Here is a 12,094-nt window from a genome sequence, read left to right as displayed (position 1 = left end):
AAAGCACGGACGTGAAGGAAAACATCCCCCTAAAAACATAGAATTGATCTTACCTAGATCATGACCAAACAACGCGCGGACCTAAAAGAAACACTCACTCACTTTTTTATACTGCTCATCACTATTCTAAAAAATTTTCATTAATCACTTCAATATACTATCCACATACGCAAAGCAATCCAATCCAAACCCTAATCTACTCTCCCCACACCTCAAACACCAAAAAAATCATCTTAATCTACTATCCACACCAACGTACGTGAGCGGTTACAAACACACAAACACACAAACACATACACTCACACTATTTTTAAAAAAGAGTTAGTGTTGATATTGACACTACTCTACCTACACACATTGGCAAATTGATGGTTATTTCTTTTCTAGAGTATTGGGGTAGCCCTGAAAAGGGCTGTTTTTTTTTTTTTTTTTTTTTTTTTTTTTTTTGTTTGCTATGGCAATCTTTTAGTTTCCGAGAATGCGATGTCCTCTGAGGATAGGCTTTCTGGCGATAGGTCTGCTTCTTCGGAAAGAGAAGAAGAACTCTTTGGTGTCGATACGACAATCGACAAAGCCTCTGTCAGGTTCAGGTTGCTGCTGTTGTTGTTGTTGTTGCTGTTGCTGCTGCTGTCTCTGAAGTCTGTACTTCTCTGTCCATTCTTCTTTCTCCCTGTTCACTTCTTCTCTGAAGAGCTCTTCTATCAGGTCTTCAGTGACTTTTAACATTCTCACATTCTCTATCTCTTCTGGCTTCGGTATCAGACTGTGTCTGACCCTATGCAAATTTACGTAGGCTTCGTTTAGCTTAGCTAGTTTGGAGCATATCTTCGTAGGAGGATGAGTCGACAATGGATGGTTAGACTGGAAACAACCCGGTTCTTAAAGTCAAAGCGCGGACGTGAAGGAAAACATCCCTCCACGGTTTTCGAGCCGTAACGTTGAATGAATGTCATGACAGGGATAGAGAGAAGTCAAAGAGCATCAATCAAACATTCTTATAGGCAAACAAAAGACAAAGGCATTTTTTTTTTAAAACACAACATTTTTTATTCAAAAATCACTTAACACTAACCAACAATAATCTAACATTTTTAACAATAATCCAACATTATAACATCAAACATTTTTTTCTAATGACAAACATTTTTTTCTCAATTCACGCTCTACTTTAAACAGGGCTGACAACGTTGTGAATGAAATTGTGATTTCCACTGTTGGAAATCATTAGGCCATTGATGGACACTACGTTTCCTAGCTTGAGACAAAAGATAAGCATAATGGTCACAAAACCATCGATCTACTTTCACATCGTTTCTTGAAGAAGAACGAGGATCAAAATGAGTTACTAAATGTTCTAAGGAACAGCCCAGGCTGCGATGATGCAGAAAATACACACAATATTGTCCACACACCAAGGAATCTGTGCCTTGTAATTTCACATTATTGAATCGGGTGGTCTGAGCATTTCTTCTCATAAAGTCAATGATATCGTCTTCCAAAGGGGGCAATCCGTACGAATCGAAATATTCCACACATCCTTCTTGAGGAAAGTAAACGGCTACCCAGTGGGTTCCTGGGAGATGACTGTCGTCCGTGTTGATCACGTAAGCTAGATGGTCTTGAGGTTTGCGATGAGGGAGTTCATCTTTAGCACAGACGACAGGATTCCAAGAAGCCGTATACGAACTGTGGTTCAAAAGGTAATAAAGTTCCCAGGTATCCATGTTTTTTTTTTCTTCTTCACAGGTAATAATAAGTCGTCAATTCGATCCTGACTTTTTGCTTGAAAATGTCTGACAAATAACCGTTTCTTCGTTTCGTCTCCTCACTCTGATTCAGGAGAGCTTCGATACGATGGATCTCTTGAGTGGTTAATGGTGGACAAGAATGTTCACGCAAGTCTTTATACCACTGGTGCAACACGTCTTCGTCCGAGATGAGACTCCAAGCTTCGTCCAATTTTTCTTCTTGACTCAACATCAGGCATTTATCGTGTTGAATTTGACTGGGATGATCGTTTTGACATCCATAGCAATTTTTCTTGATCAATTCCGTCATTTTTTCCACCAAGTGTTTGGCAAAACAGGAGACTAAATGGGCTTCTTGTTCTGGCCATCTTGACTTCATCATGATCACTTCTTCTTTCACAGTCTCCTCACATTCCATGTCTAAAGTTTCTCCACTAGGTAAAGAGGGATAACAGTCTTCCATGGCTTCTAATAGTCTAGAATGACTTCTCTCAAACTGTTGATTTCTATGGTATTGTCGAATTCTGCATACAGGATGACGTTCACCGTTTCATCAGGGACTCGGTTTCCAAACTGAATTTCCACACGAATCTGGCCTGATTTTATAGGGTGGAAATGTCCCTCGTCGCTGCCTTGGTCTGGAGTGAAATCGAAAGCCCACAAAGCGTAGCCTCCTGCATAATCCTCGTACGTAATGCCGTGACTGGTATTGGTTCCTAACTGTCCGGTGGCTTCGTAGAGGGACAAGTACGATCTCAAGTAATTCTTCTTGTCAAAGTTAGGCTCGAAAGGTCTGGTACACAAGGTCTTGCCATCGCGACTGACTTCGATCTTGGACACGCCAAAGTGTCGAAAGTAGAAAGGATTTTCAGCGAAGACTCCGTTGAAGGCTGAATTCAAGTCCATACCAAGGATTAAACGTTTGGGTAGCTGTCCTTGAAACAGATGATCTTCGATCATGGATCGCTGTCCCTTAGGAATGGTGAAGGTTTTCACTTCTACGCGTCGGATCGGATATTTGGCGGTTGTTCTGCTCAACGTCTGACTGATGTCGTTTCCCACTTTAGGTAACACTTCTACGCGTCGTACGTAGAGCCTGGCTTCCTCGATGACAGTTTTGCAAGCAGTAGTACCTATCAAATGGAAAGCGGCACTGCTACGATTCAGTCTCAGGCGGACATCCACCCCGTTCAGCAAATATTTCTCTTGCAACCACATGTCCAAATGCAAACGATCCATCAGTTCTAAACTATCTCCACTTTTGATTCGGTCTCTTCGTTCTACAAATCCCGCATTGTGTTCTTTGGTTGTATCAATTTCGAATTCTTCAAACTGGCCTGCATCGTCAGCTTCCCATACCACACAGGCATTGAGATGAGCGTTCTTGGCGTCTATTCCGTACGTCAAGAGATTTCCCAGGTACGCTTGATAAGGGTAAGTATCCATGCTGCTACTGACTAGTTTGTTATTCAAGTACAAGTCCACTCCACTGAACAAGGAATGCATGAAATTGTTGACAGGAACTATTACCTCATTACCATCTAGGGGCGTATTATCCTCATCGACAACTTTGACTTTCAGGTACAAGTAACTGCTATTCAGATCGATGTAATCTTCGGGCTGTCCTTTGATTTCAAACTCGATGGGAGCTGAGGCTGTCAATGAGGAGACGGGGTGAAATTCCACCCACTGGGATTCTTGCATGGTCATCATGGTGGGGGGCATGGCAAACAGATCCAGTTCCGACTTGGAACAAGCGCAAGACTCTCGGTGCATCATTTTTTTCTGTTTTTTTTTTATTTTGTTCTTTCTTAATAATCGAAAAAGTCTAAGTCTCGAACGGTTCTTCTTTTCTTGGCCTTTCTCGCTTTAGACGTGTGAAGTCTGGTGAAAGGGTGTTTTCTTCGTCGTCATTTCTGCCTTGTCCTTGCTGAATGCCTGACTCGGTAGCGTGCAGGGCATTTATAGGTGTGTCTCGTTGGCCCAAAAGGTCTTTACCCGTTTGCAGCAAGACATTTTTGCCTGCCCTCATGAAGGCTTCTTTGGGGCTTTGTTTGTCGATGATGACATTTTGGAGAAATTCTTTGCCTTGCGTCAGTGCCGCATCTTTCAAGGCGTGCAATCCGCGTGTCACCATCGGTTTCAACACCGGGGCCACCGAACGAAAGGCCGATTTTAACATATCTCCTAAACCGTGTCCTCGCTGTCGTGCAACCCCTCGGTACACTGGATACATGACTTACGAGTCGTGAGAAAACCGTTTCGAAAATGGAGTTTCACCCTGACATTTCCTTTGGTGAATGGAATATTTTGTCCCAGATCTCCTTTTATAGCAATGTTGACCGTGTCCAAATAAGACTTGCTGACAGGCAAATAGTGAGGATGTACAAATTCGCGGTGGACGTGATAGGTGTTTCCATCTTCCTCGTCAGCGTTCATGGCAGAATCCACTTTGAAAGGAATGACACGCAGTAACGGTACAGAGGTGTGTCCCACCACGTTGTACTCCACCACATCGGAGTACACAAACATCAAATTCAGTCCTTGGTTCATTTCTACCGGGGCACGAAATAACTTGCTAAAAGACTCGTTGTCGTAAACGATTGGTAATTCGTTTTTCTTGGTCATGGCCATTCTCATGTCCATTGTCTCCGCCCAACATGTCAAACAATTCAGGACAAAATAAAATGGACAGGATTTTACTCCCGTCAAATTTCATCAAGAAACGACGAGCTGTTTTGTGGTATTCCATGGTGACACTTTTTTTGACACTTTCCAAAGCTTTCAGAAACACGACATTAAACCTGGAGGTAATGGTGCTCACCAAATGTTGACCACTAAAATAATAGCATTGGGGAATGAACAAGTGATAGGTGGTGAACTTTTGATTTCTTGTGCCTGCGGTTTTCTTGTCATATTTGCCATGGGTATCCAAGTACTGTTGCATTTGCTCGTCATAAACTTCCACATCAAAAACATTTTGATTGGGAAGGACATTGAGGACTTGGGTCGGGTGAATGATTTCCACTAAAGCCACTTCCCAATGGGCTTCGTGATCTAATGGGATGGTCTGAGGTAATTTGGCCGTGTAACAGCACAACGTGTTGTTGGGAAACACCTCCATGGAACTGTCACTGGGTAAGGTTAAGTAAAATTGGTTTTGGTGACTCATAATTCCAGAGTTCTGTGGCTGTCCGAGGGGTTACTGGACGTCAGAGGTGTGTCTCCGCCCAAAATGGGGTTCTGGTTGTGGTTGTTGTTGGAGCGGTGACTGGCACTGGCACTGGACACAAGGTTCCCGTGGTTCCCGTTCGAGGAGAATTTCAGGGAGGGATTGGGAAGCAGGTAACCGATGCAACTGCTCAATAAAATGGTCCACCATTGTTTGTCTCCTTGTTGCAAACTCAAATTGGCAATGGCTGCCCCGATGACACAATACACCACGAAGATTTGGCAGAAAAAGACGATTTGCGTTTTAGGCACACGTTCTCCACACCACACCCACAAGGGTTTGTTTTTGTAAATCTTGCACAGAAGAACTGGGTGAAGGAGGAGTGGTCGACGTAGCTGCGACTGTGTGAAAAGGCATGATGGTCACTTCTTTTTATAGTCGATGACTTGCGAAGCGTCGATCCAAGAATCAAAACTGGGTGGATATCCTTTCCAACGTACTTTGACTTCTTTGACACGTCGTTTGCCCACTTTACGGGTTCTGCGTTCGAGAATGCTTTCGATGTCGTACACGTCGTCTTCTTTTTTGGTGACACGTTGTAACTCGGGCAAATAAAACGTTACTTTGAGCACTTCTCCGTTCATGTCTTCCAATTTATAGACGGCAGGATGACGGCCATGCACTCGTCCAGTGACACGAAACAATTTGGTCGTCCAGTTAAGTAAGTAACCTTTGTCGAAATTGCGTTTGGTTTTGCCAATGCGCACCCAATCTCCTACGGCCAACTCTCCACTTTTCTTGGGGACAGCCCTCGTCGGGGACGTACCAAACAGGCGCTCAAACACCAACACTTCGTTCTCGGGAGTCACGTCTTGCGGGGCACGTCCGATGCTTCGATGGTAAGATTGGTTGTACGCTTGCACCAGGTGCGGTAAGATGTCGATGTACTTCAGAGTGTGGTGATGCGTAAAATATTTCCAAATGCGTTCTTTCAAAGTGCGTTGAAAACGTTCCACGATGCTAGCTTTGGTTTCGGGGTTCTCGGTGGTAAAAAAATGAATGTCACGTTTCTTTAATTCTTTTTGGAAAGCTTGGTTCAGAAATTCGGCGCCTTTGTCCGTTTGCCATCGAAGAGGGTGACGACCGCTTTGTTTCAACACCCGTTGCAGGGCTCGCACTAACTCTTTGCTCGATTTGGAAGTCAAGGGCACGACCCAGGCAAATTTGGAAAAGACGTCGATGACACAAAACAAATATCTGAAGCCACGATTGTAGCTGGCCAAATGAGAGACATCGGCTAAATCGGCTTGCCATTGATGATCGATGCCTTCCACTCGGGTGCGACTTCTGGCAAACTTGCGTTGAATGGGTTTGTGTAAAGTGTAGGTAGCTTGTTCTTGTAACCATCGTTGCACTTGAGGTAAACGGAGACTTTTCAGTCGCGTTTTGGCAGCACGATACAATGTTTGAACTCCTGCGTAAACTGCAGGATGGGAGGGATCGTAGCAAATGCTGGCTAAGACTTTTTCAATTTTTTGTGTTTGTTTGTGTGTTAATAAGTCACCCACTCTTCGGTGATGCTACTTTGGGTGGGTCGAAAGGGTGGTTTGGAAACGGATTCACGTGTCCGATGGGCTACGGGAGTAGAAGTCGAAGGTAGTGGTGGAGGTGGCAATGGAATGGCTTTGGTCTTCTTTTCTTTTTTCACTTCTGGTTTCCCTTCTTTCTTTTTCACTTCTGTTGAAGAAGGAGTGGACATCATCTTTTTAACCCAAGCTTTCATTTCTTCTCGTTGGGGTGTGGGGGACGGGGTCAACAAAGATGCTGCAATCGTACTCGAAATGGGAGCTGCTGACGGTGTTTGAAACACTTCTCGCATCTCTTCTTCCTCAGGTCTTCGTGGGGTAGCATCTCTGGTGACCCCTGGGGATGGTAGTAGTGGTAGTGGTGGTGGTGGTGGTGGTAGTGATGATGGTGCTGGACTTTTCATCAAGGTCTTAAAATCTTTTAGAGTGGGTAGAGCTATTTCGTCTAAAGCTTTTTGGTGAAAGAGTTGCAGTCGTTGCAAGAGTTGACCGTACTTTTGCGATTTTTCTGTTTCGGACAAATCTTGGCGATCCATCAAGGACTGCAATTCGTGTTGTAACTGGGACATCTCGCTCAAATTGGGATTGGGAGGTAAATGCGGGGTGCGTTGTTCTTGCCACCGATGGTATTCCATCCATCGTTTGTAAGGCACTAAAACTAGTTTTCGTCCTTCCATCGGGTTGTCAGGGGTCGATTCTGAAATCTTGGGACTTCCGAGGGCCTTTTTATCTTGCTCCCACCAGTCCTCCCAACATGGTTCCCAAGACTCCTTTCAGTATGAGGCCTAACAAGAGGGGTAAAATGCCTCCACGTTGGACCAACATCTTCTTCTTTTGACGAATGGGAATTTTCTTTTGAACCATTTGGCGAAGAACGTGCCGATGTTTGCTTAAGCATTGTTTCTGGTGTTTGCACAAAGGGATCGTGCCTTTCAAGACGTTCAAACAACATTCGCACACGGTATCGATGACCTCTTTGGAGGCCGATTGAATGAGTTTTTTTCGTAGGGGTGGAGAAGCTTTGGACAGGACAGATAACATGTCCCCATGTTTGACTAAACGTGATGGTAGTCCTTTCCTTTTCTTTCCTTGGGGTTTTCTGGAGGGTGACATCTTTTAGTCTTCAGGAGCACCAAAAAAACACTGATACCCCCGACTTGGTCACACACCTTTTTTTATACTGGAACGCGTCGCCACTGATTGTCTTTACGTCGCATTAGTTTGAGGACAGGCATGACACTTCGTGCAGGGGTACGTAACGGACTAAATCGAGCCAGTTCTTGCTTGGACAAATCCAGTAAACTTTGTAACATGCCCGATCTTTCTTGAACTTTGATTTTGGGAGAAGGTACTTTGTGAGCAGCAGCCACTGCCGCTAAATTGGAGGGTCCTGCCACTGGGGAAGTTCTTTTTGGGGTCATCAACGGAGAAGTTCTTGGTGTGATCAACGTCTCCAAGTACTCTTCAGTTCTTGGTGTCATCAACGGAGAAGTGGATGAACGTGAGGATGCCGGAGACGCAGTCACTGCCGTGGCAGGTCGTGGTTTGCGAGTGTAAAGTTGCGTCCTGGCCGAAGTGCCTCTCTTGCGACTAGTTTTCTTCTGTGGACATTTCTTTTTCTGGGGACTTTTTCTCTGTTTCTTTTTCTGGGGGTTTCTTTTCTTTTTCCGGGGTGGTGTCTGGTAAGAGGAGGGTCCTGCCACTGGAGAAGTTCTCCTTGGGGACCTGATCTTTTTTTTTTTTTCTTCTTGGGGCTTCGTTGGACTTTTTTCTTGGGTATAACTTTGGGGGCATTAGGATCCCATCTTAAGAGAGAGCGAATGATGACCTCTCCTAGAGTACCGCTCCCTCCAGGTTTCAAAATGATTTGTTTTTTGGTTTGAGTGTCGATGCGGGGATCGGTCAGTTGGACCAAAGCGACTTTGTTTCGATCGAAAAAGCGTTTGGTTTGATGAGGAATCTGAATGATTCCTTGGAGTATTTGACGTGCCGTCACCGTGAACCATCGTAAGACTTCTTTGAGACTAGCTTCTAAGACACGAGCTCGTATTTGTGGATTTTTTTCTCGACTGATGCCATACAAGGCACGAATCAATTTGACGGGAAGATGCGACTGAAGGGACGACATGTTGACGTTGTGTGAGACAAACGAAAAAGGGTCTGAGCTTTTTATAGATTTTTTTTGTGGAGTGAAATTAAGTCGAGGACGGAGACGTGTACAGGACAAGCTCTCCGTCTTGGCACCAGTGGTGAAACAAGTGGGTACGAAATCGCAAATCCTCGGGGGTTGTAGGTTTCAAATCGACGAGTAAATAGGCGTGTGGCGTTTGAGTGGCATCGTCGTACGCCTGAGTCAGCCAAGGCGTTCCTAACTGTTTGGCTAAGACTTGCACTTGCAATTTATCTCGAGGGCTTTTAAACAAGACCAAATTTTAGGTGATGTAAACGACACTGGCATTACGGTGATGCCCTTTGCGCGTGAACCACAGTTTAATTTCTTCTTCGTCTTCTCCTAACATGTCGTCGAAAATGACCAAATGGGTTAGACGGGAGTCAGAGACGATGCCGTCGTCTTCTTTAGGAATGCCTTCCACAAACACGATGGAATCGCCTTGACTTTCTCGCAAGAGGCTGTACGCCGATTGCCACTCTTTGTAACACCACACGATCCGTTGAGGTGGCCGATCGATCAAATGATGTTTATGTTCGATCAAACGTTTGAGGAATTCGGTTTTGCCTGAACCGCTAGGTCCAGCAATGAGCATGTTAAAAGGATGGCGAAGATACAAAGCCTCCCAGCTGGCACGATCTAAGTGTTCGTCGATGACATTGACAGTAGAGGAAGAGGGAGCAGAGACAGCAGAGGTAGCCATAGTGTGAGAAATGTCACTTGTGACACGAAAACAAACAAGACAAGAGTTTATATACTTTTTTCAGAACACGTTTATTGAATGTTTTCAAACATAAATACGAAAGACAAAAATACATAAAAGCCAAAGGCTTAAGTACAAGAATAAAAGGCACATGATAACCATTAACGTAAAATAAACACAAGTGTCTGTACAACAACATGTTTTGGGTAATGTTCTAACCAGTTCTATAGTAGGGGGTAAGGTCACATAAGTGTCCTCCCGAAAGGGTCTTTCAGGCCTGTCCACGACAGTCCCGTCCTGGGTGACGGGTTCTTCTGGCACCGTCACTAACACGGGTTGAAAAGTAACTTTTTTCCTTGAACAACTCTCGTGCATACTGGGCCATTTCTTGGGTACAAGCCTCAAAATCCCATTCTTTCCAGGCACGGACATCTGTCCAATGGAGATGTAAGTCACAAGCTACACACACATCGTCATACACGTCTTGGGTAGCTAAAAGTTGACGAATCTTTTTTTCCGGTAGAGGTCGAGAAGTATCCAGATGAAAACGCAAGGCTTTGAGCAAAAGGAGTCTTTCGTGACCATTTAAGGCCATTGAGGTGGTAAGTACTGATCGTAAAGAGTCCACAAGGAATCGGCTGATAAACGAAATCCCAGAAAACAAGTCACTAAGACACACACCACTTGTCGACCCAAATTGAATGGATACAGTTCTTGTAATAATCGATGGTAATGATCCACGGTTTGAATATGGTCATTGAGTTCCTTCCACGGAATCTGTTCAATAATATGTGACATAATCCGTGGCATGGCAACCTGATTTTATAGTCTCTTTGTTTCGGAAGCAATAAAGGTAATTTCTAACTAGACATGTTCGTTCTCCAGTAGGGAATTTAAATGTTACATACTGTAACCGAAACGTCAGAGTTTGTCTAGATGTTTCGTCTTTCGCTAAGCAGATTCCATGTAACAAATGTTGGTAATCCTTTAACTCGTCTTCCTCAATATGTTGCAGTAAGTGAATCTCGAAGTAACCAAAATTACGAACGTCTAGTTCATCATCATTCACAAACTGAAAGTGTTCAACAAGGTCTGACCACTGAAAAAATTTCTGACGAATCAGTCCTCTTATACCATTCAGGTACCAGTGGTTAAAGATCTGGTGACGTAACGGATGTAATTGTTCTTTACGTTTGACTTGTATTTTGACCAGCTCTCGGTAAATCCTTTCTCTCAACTCCTCAGGCAAGCCCAAAATGTTCTCTTGTAAAGTATCCATAAGTATATACACTGTTTTTGGAATCCTTGGATGGTGGCCAATAGTCTCGTTTACCTTTGTGCTTGATGTAATATCCACTCATAATCAGTCTTCTTATACTTTGAAACAGAGCATAATTTAAAAACGGTTCAATAACTTTGCGTTTGCGATTCACTTGTATTTTGATCAGTTCTCGGTAAATGCGTTCTCTCAACTCCACAGGCAAGGCACGAATGTTCTCTAGCAAAGTATCCATGAATAGGTCATACTAAATCCTCTTTGGTCTGACACAAGAAATGTACTCTTTGCACAAACATGGTTTTACTTCAGTGTCGAATTTAAATCGTTTAGTCACTAATTTACACGTTACAATTCGTTCAGTTTCCTCTTTCACTAAGTTGACATTGTGTTCAAGATGTTGGTAATTCATTAACTTTTCCTCTGGAATTCGATACAGTAAGTTTACAATGATGTAGTAGATAGAATCGTCCATAACAAACCAATCCTTTTTAAAACTAGGGGATCGTTGATCAATGTCTGTCCAATGGAACACTTTCAATTGAATCAGTCCTTGTATAGCCTTCAGGTACCAGTGGTTCAAACACTGGTGACGATGCAATTGTTCTTTACGTTTCACTTGTATTTTGACCAGTTCTCGGTAAATGCGTTCTCTCAACTCCACAGGCAAAGCACGAATGTTCTCTTGTAAAGTAAACATGAACAGATTATGGTAAGTTACTTCAATGTCTCGGTCCCACTAAGGGTAAGTAATGACAATTCGGTGACCATCGAGCATGTTCTACGTAGGCCGAATCTTGCGATTCCCAGTGGTGAAGTGACACACCGCAACTGAAGCACTTGACTTTATCTCCTTCGCCCAAGTAGAAAAATCCGGCTCTGGCTAATTCTTCGGGGGTCGGTCCTTCCAGATACTTAGGCCATTTTCTTTTGAACGATTGAAGACGATTTTCAAAGTCGCAGTATTCCGCCAAACGCACAGGGAACGAATATTCGTCTTTCACAGGTTCGTTTCGATGAGGGTTGAGTGACATGGGCAGGAGTTTGCTCAGGGCTGGATGACATCCGTAGGGGGGTAGACGTGAAGGTGAACATCCCCCTTTAAAACGAAACCCAGTAAAATGTCCAAGAGGACGAGCGGCATCACTTTCGCATCCCTCAGGTTTGACACGCACAGCATCACTTTCCATGATAGGGGTAGTGAGAACAAAGTTCCCATGATGCTTTACGGCATCGCTAAGGTCACAGCGTACAGCATCGTTCCCATCGCAAGGCTCACAATCGCACTCGTCTGCAAACTCCGTTACGCAATTACAATGGTAACCACATGGACAATCGCAGTTTCCCTCCGGACATTTTCCGTCGCAATGCATGGGTCTTATCCATCCAATATTAGTCACACTAGAGGAAGATTCAACTTTTTTACAATCCCCAAACTG

Source organism: Sinohyriopsis cumingii, chromosome 3 (genome assembly GCF_028554795.1).
Source record: "Sinohyriopsis cumingii isolate HCF-2022 chromosome 3, ASM2855479v2, whole genome shotgun sequence".
NCBI lineage: Eukaryota > Metazoa > Mollusca > Bivalvia > Unionida > Unionidae > Sinohyriopsis > Sinohyriopsis cumingii.
The sequence above is the reverse complement of the archived record's forward strand: the minus strand, read 5'-3'. Positions refer to the sequence as shown.